The 27,020-nt window shown below is 55.4% G+C and overlaps 28 non-coding genes across 28 annotated transcripts; all 28 read right to left on the bottom strand.

Annotated features, from left to right (window-relative positions):
• Nucleotides 1-53: 53 nt before the first annotated feature.
• Nucleotides 54-172, bottom strand: LOC126238246 (5S ribosomal RNA). The gene has a single exon (XR_007545265.1). It is a non-coding gene; the product is annotated as a 5S ribosomal RNA (ribosomal RNA).
• Nucleotides 173-1,024: 852 nt separating this feature from the next.
• On the bottom strand, nucleotides 1,025-1,143 carry LOC126238245 (5S ribosomal RNA). Its single transcript, XR_007545264.1, has one exon. It is a non-coding gene; the product is annotated as a 5S ribosomal RNA (ribosomal RNA).
• Nucleotides 1,144-1,995: 852 nt separating this feature from the next.
• LOC126238243 (5S ribosomal RNA) lies at nucleotides 1,996-2,114 on the bottom strand. The gene has a single exon (XR_007545263.1). It is a non-coding gene; the product is annotated as a 5S ribosomal RNA (ribosomal RNA).
• Nucleotides 2,115-2,966: 852 nt separating this feature from the next.
• On the bottom strand, nucleotides 2,967-3,085 carry LOC126238242 (5S ribosomal RNA). The gene has a single exon (XR_007545262.1). It is a non-coding gene; the product is annotated as a 5S ribosomal RNA (ribosomal RNA).
• An 852-nt stretch (nucleotides 3,086-3,937) lies between these two features.
• Nucleotides 3,938-4,056, bottom strand: LOC126238241 (5S ribosomal RNA). The gene has a single exon (XR_007545261.1). It is a non-coding gene; the product is annotated as a 5S ribosomal RNA (ribosomal RNA).
• An 852-nt stretch (nucleotides 4,057-4,908) lies between these two features.
• On the bottom strand, nucleotides 4,909-5,027 carry LOC126238240 (5S ribosomal RNA). The gene has a single exon (XR_007545260.1). It is a non-coding gene; the product is annotated as a 5S ribosomal RNA (ribosomal RNA).
• Nucleotides 5,028-5,879: 852 nt separating this feature from the next.
• Nucleotides 5,880-5,998, bottom strand: LOC126238239 (5S ribosomal RNA). The gene has a single exon (XR_007545259.1). It is a non-coding gene; the product is annotated as a 5S ribosomal RNA (ribosomal RNA).
• An 852-nt stretch (nucleotides 5,999-6,850) lies between these two features.
• LOC126238237 (5S ribosomal RNA) lies at nucleotides 6,851-6,969 on the bottom strand. The gene has a single exon (XR_007545258.1). It is a non-coding gene; the product is annotated as a 5S ribosomal RNA (ribosomal RNA).
• Nucleotides 6,970-7,821: 852 nt separating this feature from the next.
• Nucleotides 7,822-7,940, bottom strand: LOC126238225 (5S ribosomal RNA). Its single transcript, XR_007545257.1, has one exon. It is a non-coding gene; the product is annotated as a 5S ribosomal RNA (ribosomal RNA).
• Nucleotides 7,941-8,793: 853 nt separating this feature from the next.
• Nucleotides 8,794-8,912, bottom strand: LOC126238214 (5S ribosomal RNA). Its single transcript, XR_007545256.1, has one exon. It is a non-coding gene; the product is annotated as a 5S ribosomal RNA (ribosomal RNA).
• An 852-nt stretch (nucleotides 8,913-9,764) lies between these two features.
• Nucleotides 9,765-9,883, bottom strand: LOC126238202 (5S ribosomal RNA). Its single transcript, XR_007545254.1, has one exon. It is a non-coding gene; the product is annotated as a 5S ribosomal RNA (ribosomal RNA).
• An 852-nt stretch (nucleotides 9,884-10,735) lies between these two features.
• LOC126238190 (5S ribosomal RNA) lies at nucleotides 10,736-10,854 on the bottom strand. The gene has a single exon (XR_007545253.1). It is a non-coding gene; the product is annotated as a 5S ribosomal RNA (ribosomal RNA).
• Nucleotides 10,855-11,706: 852 nt separating this feature from the next.
• LOC126238179 (5S ribosomal RNA) lies at nucleotides 11,707-11,825 on the bottom strand. Its single transcript, XR_007545252.1, has one exon. It is a non-coding gene; the product is annotated as a 5S ribosomal RNA (ribosomal RNA).
• An 852-nt stretch (nucleotides 11,826-12,677) lies between these two features.
• LOC126238168 (5S ribosomal RNA) lies at nucleotides 12,678-12,796 on the bottom strand. Its single transcript, XR_007545251.1, has one exon. It is a non-coding gene; the product is annotated as a 5S ribosomal RNA (ribosomal RNA).
• Nucleotides 12,797-13,648: 852 nt separating this feature from the next.
• LOC126238156 (5S ribosomal RNA) lies at nucleotides 13,649-13,767 on the bottom strand. The gene has a single exon (XR_007545250.1). It is a non-coding gene; the product is annotated as a 5S ribosomal RNA (ribosomal RNA).
• An 852-nt stretch (nucleotides 13,768-14,619) lies between these two features.
• On the bottom strand, nucleotides 14,620-14,738 carry LOC126238144 (5S ribosomal RNA). The gene has a single exon (XR_007545249.1). It is a non-coding gene; the product is annotated as a 5S ribosomal RNA (ribosomal RNA).
• Nucleotides 14,739-15,590: 852 nt separating this feature from the next.
• LOC126238133 (5S ribosomal RNA) lies at nucleotides 15,591-15,709 on the bottom strand. Its single transcript, XR_007545248.1, has one exon. It is a non-coding gene; the product is annotated as a 5S ribosomal RNA (ribosomal RNA).
• Nucleotides 15,710-16,561: 852 nt separating this feature from the next.
• LOC126238121 (5S ribosomal RNA) lies at nucleotides 16,562-16,680 on the bottom strand. Its single transcript, XR_007545247.1, has one exon. It is a non-coding gene; the product is annotated as a 5S ribosomal RNA (ribosomal RNA).
• An 852-nt stretch (nucleotides 16,681-17,532) lies between these two features.
• On the bottom strand, nucleotides 17,533-17,651 carry LOC126238109 (5S ribosomal RNA). Its single transcript, XR_007545246.1, has one exon. It is a non-coding gene; the product is annotated as a 5S ribosomal RNA (ribosomal RNA).
• An 852-nt stretch (nucleotides 17,652-18,503) lies between these two features.
• Nucleotides 18,504-18,622, bottom strand: LOC126238098 (5S ribosomal RNA). The gene has a single exon (XR_007545245.1). It is a non-coding gene; the product is annotated as a 5S ribosomal RNA (ribosomal RNA).
• Nucleotides 18,623-19,474: 852 nt separating this feature from the next.
• On the bottom strand, nucleotides 19,475-19,593 carry LOC126238083 (5S ribosomal RNA). Its single transcript, XR_007545242.1, has one exon. It is a non-coding gene; the product is annotated as a 5S ribosomal RNA (ribosomal RNA).
• An 852-nt stretch (nucleotides 19,594-20,445) lies between these two features.
• LOC126238072 (5S ribosomal RNA) lies at nucleotides 20,446-20,564 on the bottom strand. Its single transcript, XR_007545241.1, has one exon. It is a non-coding gene; the product is annotated as a 5S ribosomal RNA (ribosomal RNA).
• An 852-nt stretch (nucleotides 20,565-21,416) lies between these two features.
• LOC126238061 (5S ribosomal RNA) lies at nucleotides 21,417-21,535 on the bottom strand. Its single transcript, XR_007545240.1, has one exon. It is a non-coding gene; the product is annotated as a 5S ribosomal RNA (ribosomal RNA).
• Nucleotides 21,536-22,387: 852 nt separating this feature from the next.
• On the bottom strand, nucleotides 22,388-22,506 carry LOC126238049 (5S ribosomal RNA). The gene has a single exon (XR_007545238.1). It is a non-coding gene; the product is annotated as a 5S ribosomal RNA (ribosomal RNA).
• An 852-nt stretch (nucleotides 22,507-23,358) lies between these two features.
• Nucleotides 23,359-23,477, bottom strand: LOC126238037 (5S ribosomal RNA). Its single transcript, XR_007545237.1, has one exon. It is a non-coding gene; the product is annotated as a 5S ribosomal RNA (ribosomal RNA).
• Nucleotides 23,478-24,329: 852 nt separating this feature from the next.
• On the bottom strand, nucleotides 24,330-24,448 carry LOC126238292 (5S ribosomal RNA). Its single transcript, XR_007545309.1, has one exon. It is a non-coding gene; the product is annotated as a 5S ribosomal RNA (ribosomal RNA).
• Nucleotides 24,449-25,300: 852 nt separating this feature from the next.
• LOC126238025 (5S ribosomal RNA) lies at nucleotides 25,301-25,419 on the bottom strand. Its single transcript, XR_007545236.1, has one exon. It is a non-coding gene; the product is annotated as a 5S ribosomal RNA (ribosomal RNA).
• Nucleotides 25,420-26,272: 853 nt separating this feature from the next.
• On the bottom strand, nucleotides 26,273-26,391 carry LOC126238013 (5S ribosomal RNA). Its single transcript, XR_007545235.1, has one exon. It is a non-coding gene; the product is annotated as a 5S ribosomal RNA (ribosomal RNA).
• Between the last annotated feature and the right edge of the window lie 629 nt (nucleotides 26,392-27,020).

Below are 27,020 nucleotides of genomic sequence, written 5' to 3'. Positions count from 1 at the left end.
TGAAAATTGGGCTGGCAGGGGTAGCGACATAATAACAAAAAAAAATGGAAGGCAGCCAACAGCACCCGGGTTTCCCAGGCGGTCACCCATCCAAGTACTAACCGGGCCCGATGATGCTTAACTTCGGTGATCGGACGAGAACCGGTGTATTCATCATGGTATGGCCGTTGGCGCTCATCTAATGTAGGAGCACGGCAGAATCCGCGTTCGGCTTTTCTCCCAACACACAAAATGTTAGTTTTCGACCGCATTTGACGAAAGCACTTCCTTCCGCAACAGCCAGTTCCTCGAGGACGGCGCGGGGGGCGCGCCCGGCGTCCCAGCAGAGCGACGGCCGAATTAGCGGGCGCACCGCCGCGTGTGTGAGACGCACTGCTGCTCGTTGCACCTCCTGTCATTCGCTGCGCGCGTGCAGCCTTCGACACTAGCGGAGGACGCATCTTGTCCCTGGTGTCCAGCGGAGGGCCTGTGCGTGGTGTGGCAGTGTCGTGCTGGAGGGCGCCACTGGTAGCATGTGGGCTTCCTCGCCTCGCCTCGCCTCGCGTCGCCTCGCCTCGCCTCACACCAGGTGTGTGCGTAGTTTGCAGTGCATTCGCACCATTCCCATCCCTGTCCCCGTCCCCGTCCCGACTTGTCCCGACTTTGCTCGACTGCCGCTCGCTGCCGCTCGGGTCGTGGTCCATATGACAGCGCAAGCACGACAAACGTCTGCGGGACGAGACGAGACGAGACGACTAAGGAATAAATTCGTGATTACAAAAAATTGGAACTCTACACTCCTACACAAAAATAGGCGGTGACGTGTTTCAGAAATCACCTGCCGATTCGTACTGTTTTGTCGTTTTCAAAGTCTTCTTGGCAAACTTGGTTAGCACATTCTCCCTCAAACTGAGTTAATTACTGCATTTTCGTACCATTACAGTAGTGTAAAAGGCTTAAGGAAGCATCTTTGTCACAACAGAAAGGTAGTTTGAAAATTGGGCTGGCAGGGGTAGCGACATAATAACAAAAAAAAATGGAAGGCAGCCAACAGCACCCGGGTTTCCCAGGCGGTCACCCATCCAAGTACTAACCGGGCCCGATGATGCTTAACTTCGGTGATCGGACGAGAACCGGTGTATTCATCATGGTATGGCCGTTGGCGCTCATCTAATGTAGGAGCACGGCAGAATCCGCGTTCGGCTTTTCTCCCAACACACAAAATGTTAGTTTTCGACCGCATTTGACGAAAGCACTTCCTTCCGCAACAGCCAGTTCCTCGAGGACGGCGCGGGGGGCGCGCCCGGCGTCCCAGCAGAGCGACGGCCGAATTAGCGGGCGCACCGCCGCGTGTGTGACACGCACTGCTGCTCGTTGCACCTCCTGTCATTCGCTGCGCGCGTGCAGCCTTCGACACTAGCGGAGGACGCATCTTGTCCCTGGTGTCCAGCGGAGGGCCTGTGCGTGGTGTGGCAGTGTCGTGCTGGAGGGCGCCACTGGTAGCATGTGGGCTTCCTCGCCTCGCCTCGCCTCGCGTCGCCTCGCCTCGCCTCACACCAGGTGTGTGCGTAGTTTGCAGTGCATTCGCACCATTCCCATCCCTGTCCCCGTCCCCGTCCCGACTTGTCCCGACTTTGCTCGACTGCCGCTCGCTGCCGCTCGGGTCGTGGTCCATATGACAGCGCAAGCACGACAAACGTCTGCGGGACGAGACGAGACGAGACGACTAAGGAATAAATTCGTGATTACAAAAAATTGGAACTCTACACTCCTACACAAAAATAGGCGGTGACGTGTTTCAGAAATCACCTGCCGATTCGTACTGTTTTGTCGTTTTCAAAGTCTTCTTGGCAAACTTGGTTAGCACATTCTCCCTCAAACTGAGTTAATTACTGCATTTTCGTACCATTACAGTAGTGTAAAAGGCTTAAGGAAGCATCTTTGTCACAACAGAAAGGTAGTTTGAAAATTGGGCTGGCAGGGGTAGCGACATAATAACAAAAAAAAATGGAAGGCAGCCAACAGCACCCGGGTTTCCCAGGCGGTCACCCATCCAAGTACTAACCGGGCCCGATGATGCTTAACTTCGGTGATCGGACGAGAACCGGTGTATTCATCATGGTATGGCCGTTGGCGCTCATCTAATGTAGGAGCACGGCAGAATCCGCGTTCGGCTTTTCTCCCAACACACAAAATGTTAGTTTTCGACCGCATTTGACGAAAGCACTTCCTTCCGCAACAGCCAGTTCCTCGAGGACGGCGCGGGGGGCGCGCCCGGCGTCCCAGCAGAGCGACGGCCGAATTAGCGGGCGCACCGCCGCGTGTGTGAGACGCACTGCTGCTCGTTGCACCTCCTGTCATTCGCTGCGCGCGTGCAGCCTTCGAGACTAGCGGAGGACGCATCTTGTCCCTGGTGTCCAGCGGAGGGCCTGTGCGTGGTGTGGCAGTGTCGTGCTGGAGGGCGCCACTGGTAGCATGTGGGCTTCCTCGCCTCGCCTCGCCTCGCGTCGCCTCGCCTCGCCTCACACCAGGTGTGTGCGTAGTTTGCAGTGCATTCGCACCATTCCCATCCCTGTCCCCGTCCCCGTCCCGACTTGTCCCGACTTTGCTCGACTGCCGCTCGCTGCCGCTCGGGTCGTGGTCCATATGACAGCGCAAGCACGACAAACGTCTGCGGGACGAGACGAGACGAGACGACTAAGGAATAAATTCGTGATTACAAAAAATTGGAACTCTACACTCCTACACAAAAATAGGCGGTGACGTGTTTCAGAAATCACCTGCCGATTCGTACTGTTTTGTCGTTTTCAAAGTCTTCTTGGCAAACTTGGTTAGCACATTCTCCCTCAAACTGAGTTAATTACTGCATTTTCGTACCATTACAGTAGTGTAAAAGGCTTAAGGAAGCATCTTTGTCACAACAGAAAGGTAGTTTGAAAATTGGGCTGGCAGGGGTAGCGACATAATAACAAAAAAAAATGGAAGGCAGCCAACAGCACCCGGGTTTCCCAGGCGGTCACCCATCCAAGTACTAACCGGGCCCGATGATGCTTAACTTCGGTGATCGGACGAGAACCGGTGTATTCATCATGGTATGGCCGTTGGCGCTCATCTAATGTAGGAGCACGGCAGAATCCGCGTTCGGCTTTTCTCCCAACACACAAAATGTTAGTTTTCGACCGCATTTGACGAAAGCACTTCCTTCCGCAACAGCCAGTTCCTCGAGGACGGCGCGGGGGGCGCGCCCGGCGTCCCAGCAGAGCGACGGCCGAATTAGCGGGCGCACCGCCGCGTGTGTGACACGCACTGCTGCTCGTTGCACCTCCTGTCATTCGCTGCGCGCGTGCAGCCTTCGACACTAGCGGAGGACGCATCTTGTCCCTGGTGTCCAGCGGAGGGCCTGTGCGTGGTGTGGCAGTGTCGTGCTGGAGGGCGCCACTGGTAGCATGTGGGCTTCCTCGCCTCGCCTCGCCTCGCGTCGCCTCGCCTCGCCTCACACCAGGTGTGTGCGTAGTTTGCAGTGCATTCGCACCATTCCCATCCCTGTCCCCGTCCCCGTCCCGACTTGTCCCGACTTTGCTCGACTGCCGCTCGCTGCCGCTCGGGTCGTGGTCCATATGACAGCGCAAGCACGACAAACGTCTGCGGGACGAGACGAGACGAGACGACTAAGGAATAAATTCGTGATTACAAAAAATTGGAACTCTACACTCCTACACAAAAATAGGCGGTGACGTGTTTCAGAAATCACCTGCCGATTCGTACTGTTTTGTCGTTTTCAAAGTCTTCTTGGCAAACTTGGTTAGCACATTCTCCCTCAAACTGAGTTAATTACTGCATTTTCGTACCATTACAGTAGTGTAAAAGGCTTAAGGAAGCATCTTTGTCACAACAGAAAGGTAGTTTGAAAATTGGGCTGGCAGGGGTAGCGACATAATAACAAAAAAAAATGGAAGGCAGCCAACAGCACCCGGGTTTCCCAGGCGGTCACCCATCCAAGTACTAACCGGGCCCGATGATGCTTAACTTCGGTGATCGGACGAGAACCGGTGTATTCATCATGGTATGGCCGTTGGCGCTCATCTAATGTAGGAGCACGGCAGAATCCGCGTTCGGCTTTTCTCCCAACACACAAAATGTTAGTTTTCGACCGCATTTGACGAAAGCACTTCCTTCCGCAACAGCCAGTTCCTCGAGGACGGCGCGGGGGGCGCGCCCGGCGTCCCAGCAGAGCGACGGCCGAATTAGCGGGCGCACCGCCGCGTGTGTGACACGCACTGCTGCTCGTTGCACCTCCTGTCATTCGCTGCGCGCGTGCAGCCTTCGACACTAGCGGAGGACGCATCTTGTCCCTGGTGTCCAGCGGAGGGCCTGTGCGTGGTGTGGCAGTGTCGTGCTGGAGGGCGCCACTGGTAGCATGTGGGCTTCCTCGCCTCGCCTCGCCTCGCGTCGCCTCGCCTCGCCTCACACCAGGTGTGTGCGTAGTTTGCAGTGCATTCGCACCATTCCCATCCCTGTCCCCGTCCCCGTCCCGACTTGTCCCGACTTTGCTCGACTGCCGCTCGCTGCCGCTCGGGTCGTGGTCCATATGACAGCGCAAGCACGACAAACGTCTGCGGGACGAGACGAGACGAGACGACTAAGGAATAAATTCGTGATTACAAAAAATTGGAACTCTACACTCCTACACAAAAATAGGCGGTGACGTGTTTCAGAAATCACCTGCCGATTCGTACTGTTTTGTCGTTTTCAAAGTCTTCTTGGCAAACTTGGTTAGCACATTCTCCCTCAAACTGAGTTAATTACTGCATTTTCGTACCATTACAGTAGTGTAAAAGGCTTAAGGAAGCATCTTTGTCACAACAGAAAGGTAGTTTGAAAATTGGGCTGGCAGGGGTAGCGACATAATAACAAAAAAAAATGGAAGGCAGCCAACAGCACCCGGGTTTCCCAGGCGGTCACCCATCCAAGTACTAACCGGGCCCGATGATGCTTAACTTCGGTGATCGGACGAGAACCGGTGTATTCATCATGGTATGGCCGTTGGCGCTCATCTAATGTAGGAGCACGGCAGAATCCGCGTTCGGCTTTTCTCCCAACACACAAAATGTTAGTTTTCGACCGCATTTGACGAAAGCACTTCCTTCCGCAACAGCCAGTTCCTCGAGGACGGCGCGGGGGGCGCGCCCGGCGTCCCAGCAGAGCGACGGCCGAATTAGCGGGCGCACCGCCGCGTGTGTGAGACGCACTGCTGCTCGTTGCACCTCCTGTCATTCGCTGCGCGCGTGCAGCCTTCGACACTAGCGGAGGACGCATCTTGTCCCTGGTGTCCAGCGGAGGGCCTGTGCGTGGTGTGGCAGTGTCGTGCTGGAGGGCGCCACTGGTAGCATGTGGGCTTCCTCGCCTCGCCTCGCCTCGCGTCGCCTCGCCTCGCCTCACACCAGGTGTGTGCGTAGTTTGCAGTGCATTCGCACCATTCCCATCCCTGTCCCCGTCCCCGTCCCGACTTGTCCCGACTTTGCTCGACTGCCGCTCGCTGCCGCTCGGGTCGTGGTCCATATGACAGCGCAAGCACGACAAACGTCTGCGGGACGAGACGAGACGAGACGACTAAGGAATAAATTCGTGATTACAAAAAATTGGAACTCTACACTCCTACACAAAAATAGGCGGTGACGTGTTTCAGAAATCACCTGCCGATTCGTACTGTTTTGTCGTTTTCAAAGTCTTCTTGGCAAACTTGGTTAGCACATTCTCCCTCAAACTGAGTTAATTACTGCATTTTCGTACCATTACAGTAGTGTAAAAGGCTTAAGGAAGCATCTTTGTCACAACAGAAAGGTAGTTTGAAAATTGGGCTGGCAGGGGTAGCGACATAATAACAAAAAAAAATGGAAGGCAGCCAACAGCACCCGGGTTTCCCAGGCGGTCACCCATCCAAGTACTAACCGGGCCCGATGATGCTTAACTTCGGTGATCGGACGAGAACCGGTGTATTCATCATGGTATGGCCGTTGGCGCTCATCTAATGTAGGAGCACGGCAGAATCCGCGTTCGGCTTTTCTCCCAACACACAAAATGTTAGTTTTCGACCGCATTTGACGAAAGCACTTCCTTCCGCAACAGCCAGTTCCTCGAGGACGGCGCGGGGGGCGCGCCCGGCGTCCCAGCAGAGCGACGGCCGAATTAGCGGGCGCACCGCCGCGTGTGTGAGACGCACTGCTGCTCGTTGCACCTCCTGTCATTCGCTGCGCGCGTGCAGCCTTCGAGACTAGCGGAGGACGCATCTTGTCCCTGGTGTCCAGCGGAGGGCCTGTGCGTGGTGTGGCAGTGTCGTGCTGGAGGGCGCCACTGGTAGCATGTGGGCTTCCTCGCCTCGCCTCGCCTCGCGTCGCCTCGCCTCGCCTCACACCAGGTGTGTGCGTAGTTTGCAGTGCATTCGCACCATTCCCATCCCTGTCCCCGTCCCCGTCCCGACTTGTCCCGACTTTGCTCGACTGCCGCTCGCTGCCGCTCGGGTCGTGGTCCATATGACAGCGCAAGCACGACAAACGTCTGCGGGACGAGACGAGACGAGACGACTAAGGAATAAATTCGTGATTACAAAAAATTGGAACTCTACACTCCTACACAAAAATAGGCGGTGACGTGTTTCAGAAATCACCTGCCGATTCGTACTGTTTTGTCGTTTTCAAAGTCTTCTTGGCAAACTTGGTTAGCACATTCTCCCTCAAACTGAGTTAATTACTGCATTTTCGTACCATTACAGTAGTGTAAAAGGCTTAAGGAAGCATCTTTGTCACAACAGAAAGGTAGTTTGAAAATTGGGCTGGCAGGGGTAGCGACATAATAACAAAAAAAAATGGAAGGCAGCCAACAGCACCCGGGTTTCCCAGGCGGTCACCCATCCAAGTACTAACCGGGCCCGATGATGCTTAACTTCGGTGATCGGACGAGAACCGGTGTATTCATCATGGTATGGCCGTTGGCGCTCATCTAATGTAGGAGCACGGCAGAATCCGCGTTCGGCTTTTCTCCCAACACACAAAATGTTAGTTTTCGACCGCATTTGACGAAAGCACTTCCTTCCGCAACAGCCAGTTCCTCGAGGACGGCGCGGGGGGCGCGCCCGGCGTCCCAGCAGAGCGACGGCCGAATTAGCGGGCGCACCGCCGCGTGTGTGACACGCACTGCTGCTCGTTGCACCTCCTGTCATTCGCTGCGCGCGTGCAGCCTTCGACACTAGCGGAGGACGCATCTTGTCCCTGGTGTCCAGCGGAGGGCCTGTGCGTGGTGTGGCAGTGTCGTGCTGGAGGGCGCCACTGGTAGCATGTGGGCTTCCTCGCCTCGCCTCGCCTCGCGTCGCCTCGCCTCGCCTCACACCAGGTGTGTGCGTAGTTTGCAGTGCATTCGCACCATTCCCATCCCTGTCCCCGTCCCCGTCCCGACTTGTCCCGACTTTGCTCGACTGCCGCTCGCTGCCGCTCGGGTCGTGGTCCATATGACAGCGCAAGCACGACAAACGTCTGCGGGACGAGACGAGACGAGACGACTAAGGAATAAATTCGTGATTACAAAAAATTGGAACTCTACACTCCTACACAAAAATAGGCGGTGACGTGTTTCAGAAATCACCTGCCGATTCGTACTGTTTTGTCGTTTTCAAAGTCTTCTTGGCAAACTTGGTTAGCACATTCTCCCTCAAACTGAGTTAATTACTGCATTTTCGTACCATTACAGTAGTGTAAAAGGCTTAAGGAAGCATCTTTGTCACAACAGAAAGGTAGTTTGAAAATTGGGCTGGCAGGGGTAGCGACATAATAACAAAAAAAAATGGAAGGCAGCCAACAGCACCCGGGTTTCCCAGGCGGTCACCCATCCAAGTACTAACCGGGCCCGATGATGCTTAACTTCGGTGATCGGACGAGAACCGGTGTATTCATCATGGTATGGCCGTTGGCGCTCATCTAATGTAGGAGCACGGCAGAATCCGCGTTCGGCTTTTCTCCCAACACACAAAATGTTAGTTTTCGACCGCATTTGACGAAAGCACTTCCTTCCGCAACAGCCAGTTCCTCGAGGACGGCGCGGGGGGCGCGCCCGGCGTCCCAGCAGAGCGACGGCCGAATTAGCGGGCGCACCGCCGCGTGTGTGACACGCACTGCTGCTCGTTGCACCTCCTGTCATTCGCTGCGCGCGTGCAGCCTTCGACACTAGCGGAGGACGCATCTTGTCCCTGGTGTCCAGCGGAGGGCCTGTGCGTGGTGTGGCAGTGTCGTGCTGGAGGGCGCCACTGGTAGCATGTGGGCTTCCTCGCCTCGCCTCGCCTCGCGTCGCCTCGCCTCGCCTCACACCAGGTGTGTGCGTAGTTTGCAGTGCATTCGCACCATTCCCATCCCTGTCCCCGTCCCCGTCCCGACTTGTCCCGACTTTGCTCGACTGCCGCTCGCTGCCGCTCGGGTCGTGGTCCATATGACAGCGCAAGCACGACAAACGTCTGCGGGACGAGACGAGACGAGACGACTAAGGAATAAATTCGTGATTACAAAAAATTGGAACTCTACACTCCTACACAAAAATAGGCGGTGACGTGTTTCAGAAATCACCTGCCGATTCGTACTGTTTTGTCGTTTTCAAAGTCTTCTTGGCAAACTTGGTTAGCACATTCTCCCTCAAACTGAGTTAATTACTGCATTTTCGTACCATTACAGTAGTGTAAAAGGCTTAAGGAAGCATCTTTGTCACAACAGAAAGGTAGTTTGAAAATTGGGCTGGCAGGGGTAGCGACATAATAACAAAAAAAAAATGGAAGGCAGCCAACAGCACCCGGGTTTCCCAGGCGGTCACCCATCCAAGTACTAACCGGGCCCGATGATGCTTAACTTCGGTGATCGGACGAGAACCGGTGTATTCATCATGGTATGGCCGTTGGCGCTCATCTAATGTAGGAGCACGGCAGAATCCGCGTTCGGCTTTTCTCCCAACACACAAAATGTTAGTTTTCGACCGCATTTGACGAAAGCACTTCCTTCCGCAACAGCCAGTTCCTCGAGGACGGCGCGGGGGGCGCGCCCGGCGTCCCAGCAGAGCGACGGCCGAATTAGCGGGCGCACCGCCGCGTGTGTGAGACGCACTGCTGCTCGTTGCACCTCCTGTCATTCGCTGCGCGCGTGCAGCCTTCGACACTAGCGGAGGACGCATCTTGTCCCTGGTGTCCAGCGGAGGGCCTGTGCGTGGTGTGGCAGTGTCGTGCTGGAGGGCGCCACTGGTAGCATGTGGGCTTCCTCGCCTCGCCTCGCCTCGCGTCGCCTCGCCTCGCCTCACACCAGGTGTGTGCGTAGTTTGCAGTGCATTCGCACCATTCCCATCCCTGTCCCCGTCCCCGTCCCGACTTGTCCCGACTTTGCTCGACTGCCGCTCGCTGCCGCTCGGGTCGTGGTCCATATGACAGCGCAAGCACGACAAACGTCTGCGGGACGAGACGAGACGAGACGACTAAGGAATAAATTCGTGATTACAAAAAATTGGAACTCTACACTCCTACACAAAAATAGGCGGTGACGTGTTTCAGAAATCACCTGCCGATTCGTACTGTTTTGTCGTTTTCAAAGTCTTCTTGGCAAACTTGGTTAGCACATTCTCCCTCAAACTGAGTTAATTACTGCATTTTCGTACCATTACAGTAGTGTAAAAGGCTTAAGGAAGCATCTTTGTCACAACAGAAAGGTAGTTTGAAAATTGGGCTGGCAGGGGTAGCGACATAATAACAAAAAAAAATGGAAGGCAGCCAACAGCACCCGGGTTTCCCAGGCGGTCACCCATCCAAGTACTAACCGGGCCCGATGATGCTTAACTTCGGTGATCGGACGAGAACCGGTGTATTCATCATGGTATGGCCGTTGGCGCTCATCTAATGTAGGAGCACGGCAGAATCCGCGTTCGGCTTTTCTCCCAACACACAAAATGTTAGTTTTCGACCGCATTTGACGAAAGCACTTCCTTCCGCAACAGCCAGTTCCTCGAGGACGGCGCGGGGGGCGCGCCCGGCGTCCCAGCAGAGCGACGGCCGAATTAGCGGGCGCACCGCCGCGTGTGTGACACGCACTGCTGCTCGTTGCACCTCCTGTCATTCGCTGCGCGCGTGCAGCCTTCGACACTAGCGGAGGACGCATCTTGTCCCTGGTGTCCAGCGGAGGGCCTGTGCGTGGTGTGGCAGTGTCGTGCTGGAGGGCGCCACTGGTAGCATGTGGGCTTCCTCGCCTCGCCTCGCCTCGCGTCGCCTCGCCTCGCCTCACACCAGGTGTGTGCGTAGTTTGCAGTGCATTCGCACCATTCCCATCCCTGTCCCCGTCCCCGTCCCGACTTGTCCCGACTTTGCTCGACTGCCGCTCGCTGCCGCTCGGGTCGTGGTCCATATGACAGCGCAAGCACGACAAACGTCTGCGGGACGAGACGAGACGAGACGACTAAGGAATAAATTCGTGATTACAAAAAATTGGAACTCTACACTCCTACACAAAAATAGGCGGTGACGTGTTTCAGAAATCACCTGCCGATTCGTACTGTTTTGTCGTTTTCAAAGTCTTCTTGGCAAACTTGGTTAGCACATTCTCCCTCAAACTGAGTTAATTACTGCATTTTCGTACCATTACAGTAGTGTAAAAGGCTTAAGGAAGCATCTTTGTCACAACAGAAAGGTAGTTTGAAAATTGGGCTGGCAGGGGTAGCGACATAATAACAAAAAAAAATGGAAGGCAGCCAACAGCACCCGGGTTTCCCAGGCGGTCACCCATCCAAGTACTAACCGGGCCCGATGATGCTTAACTTCGGTGATCGGACGAGAACCGGTGTATTCATCATGGTATGGCCGTTGGCGCTCATCTAATGTAGGAGCACGGCAGAATCCGCGTTCGGCTTTTCTCCCAACACACAAAATGTTAGTTTTCGACCGCATTTGACGAAAGCACTTCCTTCCGCAACAGCCAGTTCCTCGAGGACGGCGCGGGGGGCGCGCCCGGCGTCCCAGCAGAGCGACGGCCGAATTAGCGGGCGCACCGCCGCGTGTGTGAGACGCACTGCTGCTCGTTGCACCTCCTGTCATTCGCTGCGCGCGTGCAGCCTTCGACACTAGCGGAGGACGCATCTTGTCCCTGGTGTCCAGCGGAGGGCCTGTGCGTGGTGTGGCAGTGTCGTGCTGGAGGGCGCCACTGGTAGCATGTGGGCTTCCTCGCCTCGCCTCGCCTCGCGTCGCCTCGCCTCGCCTCACACCAGGTGTGTGCGTAGTTTGCAGTGCATTCGCACCATTCCCATCCCTGTCCCCGTCCCCGTCCCGACTTGTCCCGACTTTGCTCGACTGCCGCTCGCTGCCGCTCGGGTCGTGGTCCATATGACAGCGCAAGCACGACAAACGTCTGCGGGACGAGACGAGACGAGACGACTAAGGAATAAATTCGTGATTACAAAAAATTGGAACTCTACACTCCTACACAAAAATAGGCGGTGACGTGTTTCAGAAATCACCTGCCGATTCGTACTGTTTTGTCGTTTTCAAAGTCTTCTTGGCAAACTTGGTTAGCACATTCTCCCTCAAACTGAGTTAATTACTGCATTTTCGTACCATTACAGTAGTGTAAAAGGCTTAAGGAAGCATCTTTGTCACAACAGAAAGGTAGTTTGAAAATTGGGCTGGCAGGGGTAGCGACATAATAACAAAAAAAAATGGAAGGCAGCCAACAGCACCCGGGTTTCCCAGGCGGTCACCCATCCAAGTACTAACCGGGCCCGATGATGCTTAACTTCGGTGATCGGACGAGAACCGGTGTATTCATCATGGTATGGCCGTTGGCGCTCATCTAATGTAGGAGCACGGCAGAATCCGCGTTCGGCTTTTCTCCCAACACACAAAATGTTAGTTTTCGACCGCATTTGACGAAAGCACTTCCTTCCGCAACAGCCAGTTCCTCGAGGACGGCGCGGGGGGCGCGCCCGGCGTCCCAGCAGAGCGACGGCCGAATTAGCGGGCGCACCGCCGCGTGTGTGAGACGCACTGCTGCTCGTTGCACCTCCTGTCATTCGCTGCGCGCGTGCAGCCTTCGAGACTAGCGGAGGACGCATCTTGTCCCTGGTGTCCAGCGGAGGGCCTGTGCGTGGTGTGGCAGTGTCGTGCTGGAGGGCGCCACTGGTAGCATGTGGGCTTCCTCGCCTCGCCTCGCCTCGCGTCGCCTCGCCTCGCCTCACACCAGGTGTGTGCGTAGTTTGCAGTGCATTCGCACCATTCCCATCCCTGTCCCCGTCCCCGTCCCGACTTGTCCCGACTTTGCTCGACTGCCGCTCGCTGCCGCTCGGGTCGTGGTCCATATGACAGCGCAAGCACGACAAACGTCTGCGGGACGAGACGAGACGAGACGACTAAGGAATAAATTCGTGATTACAAAAAATTGGAACTCTACACTCCTACACAAAAATAGGCGGTGACGTGTTTCAGAAATCACCTGCCGATTCGTACTGTTTTGTCGTTTTCAAAGTCTTCTTGGCAAACTTGGTTAGCACATTCTCCCTCAAACTGAGTTAATTACTGCATTTTCGTACCATTACAGTAGTGTAAAAGGCTTAAGGAAGCATCTTTGTCACAACAGAAAGGTAGTTTGAAAATTGGGCTGGCAGGGGTAGCGACATAATAACAAAAAAAAATGGAAGGCAGCCAACAGCACCCGGGTTTCCCAGGCGGTCACCCATCCAAGTACTAACCGGGCCCGATGATGCTTAACTTCGGTGATCGGACGAGAACCGGTGTATTCATCATGGTATGGCCGTTGGCGCTCATCTAATGTAGGAGCACGGCAGAATCCGCGTTCGGCTTTTCTCCCAACACACAAAATGTTAGTTTTCGACCGCATTTGACGAAAGCACTTCCTTCCGCAACAGCCAGTTCCTCGAGGACGGCGCGGGGGGCGCGCCCGGCGTCCCAGCAGAGCGACGGCCGAATTAGCGGGCGCACCGCCGCGTGTGTGACACGCACTGCTGCTCGTTGCACCTCCTGTCATTCGCTGCGCGCGTGCAGCCTTCGACACTAGCGGAGGACGCATCTTGTCCCTGGTGTCCAGCGGAGGGCCTGTGCGTGGTGTGGCAGTGTCGTGCTGGAGGGCGCCACTGGTAGCATGTGGGCTTCCTCGCCTCGCCTCGCCTCGCGTCGCCTCGCCTCGCCTCACACCAGGTGTGTGCGTAGTTTGCAGTGCATTCGCACCATTCCCATCCCTGTCCCCGTCCCCGTCCCGACTTGTCCCGACTTTGCTCGACTGCCGCTCGCTGCCGCTCGGGTCGTGGTCCATATGACAGCGCAAGCACGACAAACGTCTGCGGGACGAGACGAGACGAGACGACTAAGGAATAAATTCGTGATTACAAAAAATTGGAACTCTACACTCCTACACAAAAATAGGCGGTGACGTGTTTCAGAAATCACCTGCCGATTCGTACTGTTTTGTCGTTTTCAAAGTCTTCTTGGCAAACTTGGTTAGCACATTCTCCCTCAAACTGAGTTAATTACTGCATTTTCGTACCATTACAGTAGTGTAAAAGGCTTAAGGAAGCATCTTTGTCACAACAGAAAGGTAGTTTGAAAATTGGGCTGGCAGGGGTAGCGACATAATAACAAAAAAAAATGGAAGGCAGCCAACAGCACCCGGGTTTCCCAGGCGGTCACCCATCCAAGTACTAACCGGGCCCGATGATGCTTAACTTCGGTGATCGGACGAGAACCGGTGTATTCATCATGGTATGGCCGTTGGCGCTCATCTAATGTAGGAGCACGGCAGAATCCGCGTTCGGCTTTTCTCCCAACACACAAAATGTTAGTTTTCGACCGCATTTGACGAAAGCACTTCCTTCCGCAACAGCCAGTTCCTCGAGGACGGCGCGGGGGGCGCGCCCGGCGTCCCAGCAGAGCGACGGCCGAATTAGCGGGCGCACCGCCGCGTGTGTGACACGCACTGCTGCTCGTTGCACCTCCTGTCATTCGCTGCGCGCGTGCAGCCTTCGACACTAGCGGAGGACGCATCTTGTCCCTGGTGTCCAGCGGAGGGCCTGTGCGTGGTGTGGCAGTGTCGTGCTGGAGGGCGCCACTGGTAGCATGTGGGCTTCCTCGCCTCGCCTCGCCTCGCGTCGCCTCGCCTCGCCTCACACCAGGTGTGTGCGTAGTTTGCAGTGCATTCGCACCATTCCCATCCCTGTCCCCGTCCCCGTCCCGACTTGTCCCGACTTTGCTCGACTGCCGCTCGCTGCCGCTCGGGTCGTGGTCCATATGACAGCGCAAGCACGACAAACGTCTGCGGGACGAGACGAGACGAGACGACTAAGGAATAAATTCGTGATTACAAAAAATTGGAACTCTACACTCCTACACAAAAATAGGCGGTGACGTGTTTCAGAAATCACCTGCCGATTCGTACTGTTTTGTCGTTTTCAAAGTCTTCTTGGCAAACTTGGTTAGCACATTCTCCCTCAAACTGAGTTAATTACTGCATTTTCGTACCATTACAGTAGTGTAAAAGGCTTAAGGAAGCATCTTTGTCACAACAGAAAGGTAGTTTGAAAATTGGGCTGGCAGGGGTAGCGACATAATAACAAAAAAAAATGGAAGGCAGCCAACAGCACCCGGGTTTCCCAGGCGGTCACCCATCCAAGTACTAACCGGGCCCGATGATGCTTAACTTCGGTGATCGGACGAGAACCGGTGTATTCATCATGGTATGGCCGTTGGCGCTCATCTAATGTAGGAGCACGGCAGAATCCGCGTTCGGCTTTTCTCCCAACACACAAAATGTTAGTTTTCGACCGCATTTGACGAAAGCACTTCCTTCCGCAACAGCCAGTTCCTCGAGGACGGCGCGGGGGGCGCGCCCGGCGTCCCAGCAGAGCGACGGCCGAATTAGCGGGCGCACCGCCGCGTGTGTGACACGCACTGCTGCTCGTTGCACCTCCTGTCATTCGCTGCGCGCGTGCAGCCTTCGACACTAGCGGAGGACGCATCTTGTCCCTGGTGTCCAGCGGAGGGCCTGTGCGTGGTGTGGCAGTGTCGTGCTGGAGGGCGCCACTGGTAGCATGTGGGCTTCCTCGCCTCGCCTCGCCTCGCGTCGCCTCGCCTCGCCTCACACCAGGTGTGTGCGTAGTTTGCAGTGCATTCGCACCATTCCCATCCCTGTCCCCGTCCCCGTCCCGACTTGTCCCGACTTTGCTCGACTGCCGCTCGCTGCCGCTCGGGTCGTGGTCCATATGACAGCGCAAGCACGACAAACGTCTGCGGGACGAGACGAGACGAGACGACTAAGGAATAAATTCGTGATTACAAAAAATTGGAACTCTACACTCCTACACAAAAATAGGCGGTGACGTGTTTCAGAAATCACCTGCCGATTCGTACTGTTTTGTCGTTTTCAAAGTCTTCTTGGCAAACTTGGTTAGCACATTCTCCCTCAAACTGAGTTAATTACTGCATTTTCGTACCATTACAGTAGTGTAAAAGGCTTAAGGAAGCATCTTTGTCACAACAGAAAGGTAGTTTGAAAATTGGGCTGGCAGGGGTAGCGACATAATAACAAAAAAAAATGGAAGGCAGCCAACAGCACCCGGGTTTCCCAGGCGGTCACCCATCCAAGTACTAACCGGGCCCGATGATGCTTAACTTCGGTGATCGGACGAGAACCGGTGTATTCATCATGGTATGGCCGTTGGCGCTCATCTAATGTAGGAGCACGGCAGAATCCGCGTTCGGCTTTTCTCCCAACACACAAAATGTTAGTTTTCGACCGCATTTGACGAAAGCACTTCCTTCCGCAACAGCCAGTTCCTCGAGGACGGCGCGGGGGGCGCGCCCGGCGTCCCAGCAGAGCGACGGCCGAATTAGCGGGCGCACCGCCGCGTGTGTGACACGCACTGCTGCTCGTTGCACCTCCTGTCATTCGCTGCGCGCGTGCAGCCTTCGACACTAGCGGAGGACGCATCTTGTCCCTGGTGTCCAGCGGAGGGCCTGTGCGTGGTGTGGCAGTGTCGTGCTGGAGGGCGCCACTGGTAGCATGTGGGCTTCCTCGCCTCGCCTCGCCTCGCGTCGCCTCGCCTCGCCTCACACCAGGTGTGTGCGTAGTTTGCAGTGCATTCGCACCATTCCCATCCCTGTCCCCGTCCCCGTCCCGACTTGTCCCGACTTTGCTCGACTGCCGCTCGCTGCCGCTCGGGTCGTGGTCCATATGACAGCGCAAGCACGACAAACGTCTGCGGGACGAGACGAGACGAGACGACTAAGGAATAAATTCGTGATTACAAAAAATTGGAACTCTACACTCCTACACAAAAATAGGCGGTGACGTGTTTCAGAAATCACCTGCCGATTCGTACTGTTTTGTCGTTTTCAAAGTCTTCTTGGCAAACTTGGTTAGCACATTCTCCCTCAAACTGAGTTAATTACTGCATTTTCGTACCATTACAGTAGTGTAAAAGGCTTAAGGAAGCATCTTTGTCACAACAGAAAGGTAGTTTGAAAATTGGGCTGGCAGGGGTAGCGACATAATAACAAAAAAAAATGGAAGGCAGCCAACAGCACCCGGGTTTCCCAGGCGGTCACCCATCCAAGTACTAACCGGGCCCGATGATGCTTAACTTCGGTGATCGGACGAGAACCGGTGTATTCATCATGGTATGGCCGTTGGCGCTCATCTAATGTAGGAGCACGGCAGAATCCGCGTTCGGCTTTTCTCCCAACACACAAAATGTTAGTTTTCGACCGCATTTGACGAAAGCACTTCCTTCCGCAACAGCCAGTTCCTCGAGGACGGCGCGGGGGGCGCGCCCGGCGTCCCAGCAGAGCGACGGCCGAATTAGCGGGCGCACCGCCGCGTGTGTGACACGCACTGCTGCTCGTTGCACCTCCTGTCATTCGCTGCGCGCGTGCAGCCTTCGACACTAGCGGAGGACGCATCTTGTCCCTGGTGTCCAGCGGAGGGCCTGTGCGTGGTGTGGCAGTGTCGTGCTGGAGGGCGCCACTGGTAGCATGTGGGCTTCCTCGCCTCGCCTCGCCTCGCGTCGCCTCGCCTCGCCTCACACCAGGTGTGTGCGTAGTTTGCAGTGCATTCGCACCATTCCCATCCCTGTCCCCGTCCCCGTCCCGACTTGTCCCGACTTTGCTCGACTGCCGCTCGCTGCCGCTCGGGTCGTGGTCCATATGACAGCGCAAGCACGACAAACGTCTGCGGGACGAGACGAGACGAGACGACTAAGGAATAAATTCGTGATTACAAAAAATTGGAACTCTACACTCCTACACAAAAATAGGCGGTGACGTGTTTCAGAAATCACCTGCCGATTCGTACTGTTTTGTCGTTTTCAAAGTCTTCTTGGCAAACTTGGTTAGCACATTCTCCCTCAAACTGAGTTAATTACTGCATTTTCGTACCATTACAGTAGTGTAAAAGGCTTAAGGAAGCATCTTTGTCACAACAGAAAGGTAGTTTGAAAATTGGGCTGGCAGGGGTAGCGACATAATAACAAAAAAAAATGGAAGGCAGCCAACAGCACCCGGGTTTCCCAGGCGGTCACCCATCCAAGTACTAACCGGGCCCGATGATGCTTAACTTCGGTGATCGGACGAGAACCGGTGTATTCATCATGGTATGGCCGTTGGCGCTCATCTAATGTAGGAGCACGGCAGAATCCGCGTTCGGCTTTTCTCCCAACACACAAAATGTTAGTTTTCGACCGCATTTGACGAAAGCACTTCCTTCCGCAACAGCCAGTTCCTCGAGGACGGCGCGGGGGGCGCGCCCGGCGTCCCAGCAGAGCGACGGCCGAATTAGCGGGCGCACCGCCGCGTGTGTGACACGCACTGCTGCTCGTTGCACCTCCTGTCATTCGCTGCGCGCGTGCAGCCTTCGACACTAGCGGAGGACGCATCTTGTCCCTGGTGTCCAGCGGAGGGCCTGTGCGTGGTGTGGCAGTGTCGTGCTGGAGGGCGCCACTGGTAGCATGTGGGCTTCCTCGCCTCGCCTCGCCTCGCGTCGCCTCGCCTCGCCTCACACCAGGTGTGTGCGTAGTTTGCAGTGCATTCGCACCATTCCCATCCCTGTCCCCGTCCCCGTCCCGACTTGTCCCGACTTTGCTCGACTGCCGCTCGCTGCCGCTCGGGTCGTGGTCCATATGACAGCGCAAGCACGACAAACGTCTGCGGGACGAGACGAGACGAGACGACTAAGGAATAAATTCGTGATTACAAAAAATTGGAACTCTACACTCCTACACAAAAATAGGCGGTGACGTGTTTCAGAAATCACCTGCCGATTCGTACTGTTTTGTCGTTTTCAAAGTCTTCTTGGCAAACTTGGTTAGCACATTCTCCCTCAAACTGAGTTAATTACTGCATTTTCGTACCATTACAGTAGTGTAAAAGGCTTAAGGAAGCATCTTTGTCACAACAGAAAGGTAGTTTGAAAATTGGGCTGGCAGGGGTAGCGACATAATAACAAAAAAAAATGGAAGGCAGCCAACAGCACCCGGGTTTCCCAGGCGGTCACCCATCCAAGTACTAACCGGGCCCGATGATGCTTAACTTCGGTGATCGGACGAGAACCGGTGTATTCATCATGGTATGGCCGTTGGCGCTCATCTAATGTAGGAGCACGGCAGAATCCGCGTTCGGCTTTTCTCCCAACACACAAAATGTTAGTTTTCGACCGCATTTGACGAAAGCACTTCCTTCCGCAACAGCCAGTTCCTCGAGGACGGCGCGGGGGGCGCGCCCGGCGTCCCAGCAGAGCGACGGCCGAATTAGCGGGCGCACCGCCGCGTGTGTGAGACGCACTGCTGCTCGTTGCACCTCCTGTCATTCGCTGCGCGCGTGCAGCCTTCGACACTAGCGGAGGACGCATCTTGTCCCTGGTGTCCAGCGGAGGGCCTGTGCGTGGTGTGGCAGTGTCGTGCTGGAGGGCGCCACTGGTAGCATGTGGGCTTCCTCGCCTCGCCTCGCCTCGCGTCGCCTCGCCTCGCCTCACACCAGGTGTGTGCGTAGTTTGCAGTGCATTCGCACCATTCCCATCCCTGTCCCCGTCCCCGTCCCGACTTGTCCCGACTTTGCTCGACTGCCGCTCGCTGCCGCTCGGGTCGTGGTCCATATGACAGCGCAAGCACGACAAACGTCTGCGGGACGAGACGAGACGAGACGACTAAGGAATAAATTCGTGATTACAAAAAATTGGAACTCTACACTCCTACACAAAAATAGGCGGTGACGTGTTTCAGAAATCACCTGCCGATTCGTACTGTTTTGTCGTTTTCAAAGTCTTCTTGGCAAACTTGGTTAGCACATTCTCCCTCAAACTGAGTTAATTACTGCATTTTCGTACCATTACAGTAGTGTAAAAGGCTTAAGGAAGCATCTTTGTCACAACAGAAAGGTAGTTTGAAAATTGGGCTGGCAGGGGTAGCGACATAATAACAAAAAAAAATGGAAGGCAGCCAACAGCACCCGGGTTTCCCAGGCGGTCACCCATCCAAGTACTAACCGGGCCCGATGATGCTTAACTTCGGTGATCGGACGAGAACCGGTGTATTCATCATGGTATGGCCGTTGGCGCTCATCTAATGTAGGAGCACGGCAGAATCCGCGTTCGGCTTTTCTCCCAACACACAAAATGTTAGTTTTCGACCGCATTTGACGAAAGCACTTCCTTCCGCAACAGCCAGTTCCTCGAGGACGGCGCGGGGGGCGCGCCCGGCGTCCCAGCAGAGCGACGGCCGAATTAGCGGGCGCACCGCCGCGTGTGTGAGACGCACTGCTGCTCGTTGCACCTCCTGTCATTCGCTGCGCGCGTGCAGCCTTCGACACTAGCGGAGGACGCATCTTGTCCCTGGTGTCCAGCGGAGGGCCTGTGCGTGGTGTGGCAGTGTCGTGCTGGAGGGCGCCACTGGTAGCATGTGGGCTTCCTCGCCTCGCCTCGCCTCGCGTCGCCTCGCCTCGCCTCACACCAGGTGTGTGCGTAGTTTGCAGTGCATTCGCACCATTCCCATCCCTGTCCCCGTCCCCGTCCCGACTTGTCCCGACTTTGCTCGACTGCCGCTCGCTGCCGCTCGGGTCGTGGTCCATATGACAGCGCAAGCACGACAAACGTCTGCGGGACGAGACGAGACGAGACGACTAAGGAATAAATTCGTGATTACAAAAAATTGGAACTCTACACTCCTACACAAAAATAGGCGGTGACGTGTTTCAGAAATCACCTGCCGATTCGTACTGTTTTGTCGTTTTCAAAGTCTTCTTGGCAAACTTGGTTAGCACATTCTCCCTCAAACTGAGTTAATTACTGCATTTTCGTACCATTACAGTAGTGTAAAAGGCTTAAGGAAGCATCTTTGTCACAACAGAAAGGTAGTTTGAAAATTGGGCTGGCAGGGGTAGCGACATAATAACAAAAAAAAATGGAAGGCAGCCAACAGCACCCGGGTTTCCCAGGCGGTCACCCATCCAAGTACTAACCGGGCCCGATGATGCTTAACTTCGGTGATCGGACGAGAACCGGTGTATTCATCATGGTATGGCCGTTGGCGCTCATCTAATGTAGGAGCACGGCAGAATCCGCGTTCGGCTTTTCTCCCAACACACAAAATGTTAGTTTTCGACCGCATTTGACGAAAGCACTTCCTTCCGCAACAGCCAGTTCCTCGAGGACGGCGCGGGGGGCGCGCCCGGCGTCCCAGCAGAGCGACGGCCGAATTAGCGGGCGCACCGCCGCGTGTGTGACACGCACTGCTGCTCGTTGCACCTCCTGTCATTCGCTGCGCGCGTGCAGCCTTCGACACTAGCGGAGGACGCATCTTGTCCCTGGTGTCCAGCGGAGGGCCTGTGCGTGGTGTGGCAGTGTCGTGCTGGAGGGCGCCACTGGTAGCATGTGGGCTTCCTCGCCTCGCCTCGCCTCGCGTCGCCTCGCCTCGCCTCACACCAGGTGTGTGCGTAGTTTGCAGTGCATTCGCACCATTCCCATCCCTGTCCCCGTCCCCGTCCCGACTTGTCCCGACTTTGCTCGACTGCCGCTCGCTGCCGCTCGGGTCGTGGTCCATATGACAGCGCAAGCACGACAAACGTCTGCGGGACGAGACGAGACGAGACGACTAAGGAATAAATTCGTGATTACAAAAAATTGGAACTCTACACTCCTACACAAAAATAGGCGGTGACGTGTTTCAGAAATCACCTGCCGATTCGTACTGTTTTGTCGTTTTCAAAGTCTTCTTGGCAAACTTGGTTAGCACATTCTCCCTCAAACTGAGTTAATTACTGCATTTTCGTACCATTACAGTAGTGTAAAAGGCTTAAGGAAGCATCTTTGTCACAACAGAAAGGTAGTTTGAAAATTGGGCTGGCAGGGGTAGCGACATAATAACAAAAAAAAATGGAAGGCAGCCAACAGCACCCGGGTTTCCCAGGCGGTCACCCATCCAAGTACTAACCGGGCCCGATGATGCTTAACTTCGGTGATCGGACGAGAACCGGTGTATTCATCATGGTATGGCCGTTGGCGCTCATCTAATGTAGGAGCACGGCAGAATCCGCGTTCGGCTTTTCTCCCAACACACAAAATGTTAGTTTTCGACCGCATTTGACGAAAGCACTTCCTTCCGCAACAGCCAGTTCCTCGAGGACGGCGCGGGGGGCGCGCCCGGCGTCCCAGCAGAGCGACGGCCGAATTAGCGGGCGCACCGCCGCGTGTGTGACACGCACTGCTGCTCGTTGCACCTCCTGTCATTCGCTGCGCGCGTGCAGCCTTCGACACTAGCGGAGGACGCATCTTGTCCCTGGTGTCCAGCGGAGGGCCTGTGCGTGGTGTGGCAGTGTCGTGCTGGAGGGCGCCACTGGTAGCATGTGGGCTTCCTCGCCTCGCCTCGCCTCGCGTCGCCTCGCCTCGCCTCACACCAGGTGTGTGCGTAGTTTGCAGTGCATTCGCACCATTCCCATCCCTGTCCCCGTCCCCGTCCCGACTTGTCCCGACTTTGCTCGACTGCCGCTCGCTGCCGCTCGGGTCGTGGTCCATATGACAGCGCAAGCACGACAAACGTCTGCGGGACGAGACGAGACGAGACGACTAAGGAATAAATTCGTGATTACAAAAAATTGGAACTCTACACTCCTACACAAAAATAGGCGGTGACGTGTTTCAGAAATCACCTGCCGATTCGTACTGTTTTGTCGTTTTCAAAGTCTTCTTGGCAAACTTGGTTAGCACATTCTCCCTCAAACTGAGTTAATTACTGCATTTTCGTACCATTACAGTAGTGTAAAAGGCTTAAGGAAGCATCTTTGTCACAACAGAAAGGTAGTTTGAAAATTGGGCTGGCAGGGGTAGCGACATAATAACAAAAAAAAATGGAAGGCAGCCAACAGCACCCGGGTTTCCCAGGCGGTCACCCATCCAAGTACTAACCGGGCCCGATGATGCTTAACTTCGGTGATCGGACGAGAACCGGTGTATTCATCATGGTATGGCCGTTGGCGCTCATCTAATGTAGGAGCACGGCAGAATCCGCGTTCGGCTTTTCTCCCAACACACAAAATGTTAGTTTTCGACCGCATTTGACGAAAGCACTTCCTTCCGCAACAGCCAGTTCCTCGAGGACGGCGCGGGGGGCGCGCCCGGCGTCCCAGCAGAGCGACGGCCGAATTAGCGGGCGCACCGCCGCGTGTGTGAGACGCACTGCTGCTCGTTGCACCTCCTGTCATTCGCTGCGCGCGTGCAGCCTTCGACACTAGCGGAGGACGCATCTTGTCCCTGGTGTCCAGCGGAGGGCCTGTGCGTGGTGTGGCAGTGTCGTGCTGGAGGGCGCCACTGGTAGCATGTGGGCTTCCTCGCCTCGCCTCGCCTCGCGTCGCCTCGCCTCGCCTCACACCAGGTGTGTGCGTAGTTTGCAGTGCATTCGCACCATTCCCATCCCTGTCCCCGTCCCCGTCCCGACTTGTCCCGACTTTGCTCGACTGCCGCTCGCTGCCGCTCGGGTCGTGGTCCATATGACAGCGCAAGCACGACAAACGTCTGCGGGACGAGACGAGACGAGACGACTAAGGAATAAATTCGTGATTACAAAAAATTGGAACTCTACACTCCTACACAAAAATAGGCGGTGACGTGTTTCAGAAATCACCTGCCGATTCGTACTGTTTTGTCGTTTTCAAAGTCTTCTTGGCAAACTTGGTTAGCACATTCTCCCTCAAACTGAGTTAATTACTGCATTTTCGTACCATTACAGTAGTGTAAAAGGCTTAAGGAAGCATCTTTGTCACAACAGAAAGGTAGTTTGAAAATTGGGCTGGCAGGGGTAGCGACATAATAACAAAAAAAAATGGAAGGCAGCCAACAGCACCCGGGTTTCCCAGGCGGTCACCCATCCAAGTACTAACCGGGCCCGATGATGCTTAACTTCGGTGATCGGACGAGAACCGGTGTATTCATCATGGTATGGCCGTTGGCGCTCATCTAATGTAGGAGCACGGCAGAATCCGCGTTCGGCTTTTCTCCCAACACACAAAATGTTAGTTTTCGACCGCATTTGACGAAAGCACTTCCTTCCGCAACAGCCAGTTCCTCGAGGACGGCGCGGGGGGCGCGCCCGGCGTCCCAGCAGAGCGACGGCCGAATTAGCGGGCGCACCGCCGCGTGTGTGAGACGCACTGCTGCTCGTTGCACCTCCTGTCATTCGCTGCGCGCGTGCAGCCTTCGACACTAGCGGAGGACGCATCTTGTCCCTGGTGTCCAGCGGAGGGCCTGTGCGTGGTGTGGCAGTGTCGTGCTGGAGGGCGCCACTGGTAGCATGTGGGCTTCCTCGCCTCGCCTCGCCTCGCGTCGCCTCGCCTCGCCTCACACCAGGTGTGTGCGTAGTTTGCAGTGCATTCGCACCATTCCCATCCCTGTCCCCGTCCCCGTCCCGACTTGTCCCGACTTTGCTCGACTGCCGCTCGCTGCCGCTCGGGTCGTGGTCCATATGACAGCGCAAGCACGACAAACGTCTGCGGGACGAGACGAGACGAGACGACTAAGGAATAAATTCGTGATTACAAAAAATTGGAACTCTACACTCCTACACAAAAATAGGCGGTGACGTGTTTCAGAAATCACCTGCCGATTCGTACTGTTTTGTCGTTTTCAAAGTCTTCTTGGCAAACTTGGTTAGCACATTCTCCCTCAAACTGAGTTAATTACTGCATTTTCGTACCATTACAGTAGTGTAAAAGGCTTAAGGAAGCATCTTTGTCACAACAGAAAGGTAGTTTGAAAATTGGGCTGGCAGGGGTAGCGACATAATAACAAAAAAAAATGGAAGGCAGCCAACAGCACCCGGGTTTCCCAGGCGGTCACCCATCCAAGTACTAACCGAGCCCGATGATGCTTAACTTCGGTGATCGGACGAGAACCGGTGTATTCATCATGGTATGGCCGTTGGCGCTCATCTAATGTAGGAGCACGGCAGAATCCGCGTTCGGCTTTTCTCCCAACACACAAAATGTTAGTTTTCGACCGCATTTGACGAAAGCACTTCCTTCCGCAACAGCCAGTTCCTCGAGGACGGCGCGGGGGGCGCGCCCGGCGTCCCAGCAGAGCGACGGCCGAATTAGCGGGCGCACCGCCGCGTGTGTGAGACGCACTGCTGCTCGTTGCACCTCCTGTCATTCGCTGCGCGCGTGCAGCCTTCGACACTAGCGGAGGACGCATCTTGTCCCTGGTGTCCAGCGGAGGGCCTGTGCGTGGTGTGGCAGTGTCGTGCTGGAGGGCGCCACTGGTAGCATGTGGGCTTCCTCGCCTCGCCTCGCCTCGCGTCGCCTCGCCTCGCCTCACACCAGGTGTGTGCGTAGTTTGCAGTGCATTCGCACCATTCCCATCCCTGTCCCCGTCCCCGTCCCGACTTGTCCCGACTTTGCTCGACTGCCGCTCGCTGCCGCTCGGGTCGTGGTCCATATGACAGCGCAAGCACGACAAACGTCTGCGGGACGAGACGAGACGAGACGACTAAGGAATAAATTCGTGATTACAAAAAATTGGAACTCTACACTCCTACACAAAAATAGGCGGTGACGTGTTTCAGAAATCACCTGCCGATTCGTACTGTTTTGTCGTTTTCAAAGTCTTCTTGGCAAACTTGGTTAGCACATTCTCCCTCAAACTGAGTTAATTACTGCATTTTCGTACCATTACAGTAGTGTAAAAGGCTTAAGGAAGCATCTTTGTCACAACAGAAAGGTAGTTTGAAAATTGGGCTGGCAGGGGTAGCGACATAATAACAAAAAAAAATGGAAGGCAGCCAACAGCACCCGGGTTTCCCAGGCGGTCACCCATCCAAGTACTAACCGGGCCCGATGATGCTTAACTTCGGTGATCGGACGAGAACCGGTGTATTCATCATGGTATGGCCGTTGGCGCTCATCTAATGTAGGAGCACGGCAGAATCCGCGTTCGGCTTTTCTCCCAACACACAAAATGTTAGTTTTCGACCGCATTTGACGAAAGCACTTCCTTCCGCAACAGCCAGTTCCTCGAGGACGGCGCGGGGGGCGCGCCCGGCGTCCCAGCAGAGCGACGGCCGAATTAGCGGGCGCACCGCCGCGTGTGTGACACGCACTGCTGCTCGTTGCACCTCCTGTCATTCGCTGCGCGCGTGCAGCCTTCGACACTAGCGGAGGACGCATCTTGTCCCTGGTGTCCAGCGGAGGGCCTGTGCGTGGTGTGGCAGTGTCGTGCTGGAGGGCGCCACTGGTAGCATGTGGGCTTCCTCGCCTCGCCTCGCCTCGCGTCGCCTCGCCTCGCCTCACACCAGGTGTGTGCGTAGTTTGCAGTGCATTCGCACCATTCCCATCCCTGTCCCCGTCCCCGTCCCGACTTGTCCCGACTTTGCTCGACTGCCGCTCGCTGCCGCTCGGGTCGTGGTCCATATGACAGCGCAAGCACGACAAACGTCTGCGGGACGAGACGAGACGAGACGACTAAGGAATAAATTCGTGATTACAAAAAATTGGAACTCTACACTCCTACACAAAAATAGGCGGTGACGTGTTTCAGAAATCACCTGCCGATTCGTACTGTTTTGTCGTTTTCAAAGTCTTCTTGGCAAACTTGGTTAGCACATTCTCCCTCAAACTGAGTTAATTACTGCATTTTCGTACCATTACAGTAGTGTAAAAGGCTTAAGGAAGCATCTTTGTCACAACAGAAAGGTAGTTTGAAAATTGGGCTGGCAGGGGTAGCGACATAATAACAAAAAAAAAATGGAAGGCAGCCAACAGCACCCGGGTTTCCCAGGCGGTCACCCATCCAAGTACTAACCGGGCCCGATGATGCTTAACTTCGGTGATCGGACGAGAACCGGTGTATTCATCATGGTATGGCCGTTGGCGCTCATCTAATGTAGGAGCACGGCAGAATCCGCGTTCGGCTTTTCTCCCAACACACAAAATGTTAGTTTTCGACCGCATTTGACGAAAGCACTTCCTTCCGCAACAGCCAGTTCCTCGAGGACGGCGCGGGGGGCGCGCCCGGCGTCCCAGCAGAGCGACGGCCGAATTAGCGGGCGCACCGCCGCGTGTGTGAGACGCACTGCTGCTCGTTGCACCTCCTGTCATTCGCTGCGCGCGTGCAGCCTTCGACACTAGCGGAGGACGCATCTTGTCCCTGGTGTCCAGCGGAGGGCCTGTGCGTGGTGTGGCAGTGTCGTGCTGGAGGGCGCCACTGGTAGCATGTGGGCTTCCTCGCCTCGCCTCGCCTCGCGTCGCCTCGCCTCGCCTCACACCAGGTGTGTGCGTAGTTTGCAGTGCATTCGCACCATTCCCATCCCTGTCCCCGTCCCCGTCCCGACTTGTCCCGACTTTGCTCGACTGCCGCTCGCTGCCGCTCGGGTCGTGGTCCATATGACAGCGCAAGCACGACAAACGTCTGCGGGACGAGACGAGACGAGACGACTAAGGAATAAATTCGTGATTACAAAAAATTGGAACTCTACACTCCTACACAAAAATAGGCGGTGAC

The sequence above is a fragment of the Schistocerca nitens genome, chromosome 2 (genome assembly GCF_023898315.1).
Source record: "Schistocerca nitens isolate TAMUIC-IGC-003100 chromosome 2, iqSchNite1.1, whole genome shotgun sequence".
NCBI classification, from domain to species: domain Eukaryota; kingdom Metazoa; phylum Arthropoda; class Insecta; order Orthoptera; family Acrididae; genus Schistocerca; species Schistocerca nitens.
Note: the sequence above shows the minus strand (reverse complement) of the source record. Positions and strands in the feature narration are given on the sequence as shown.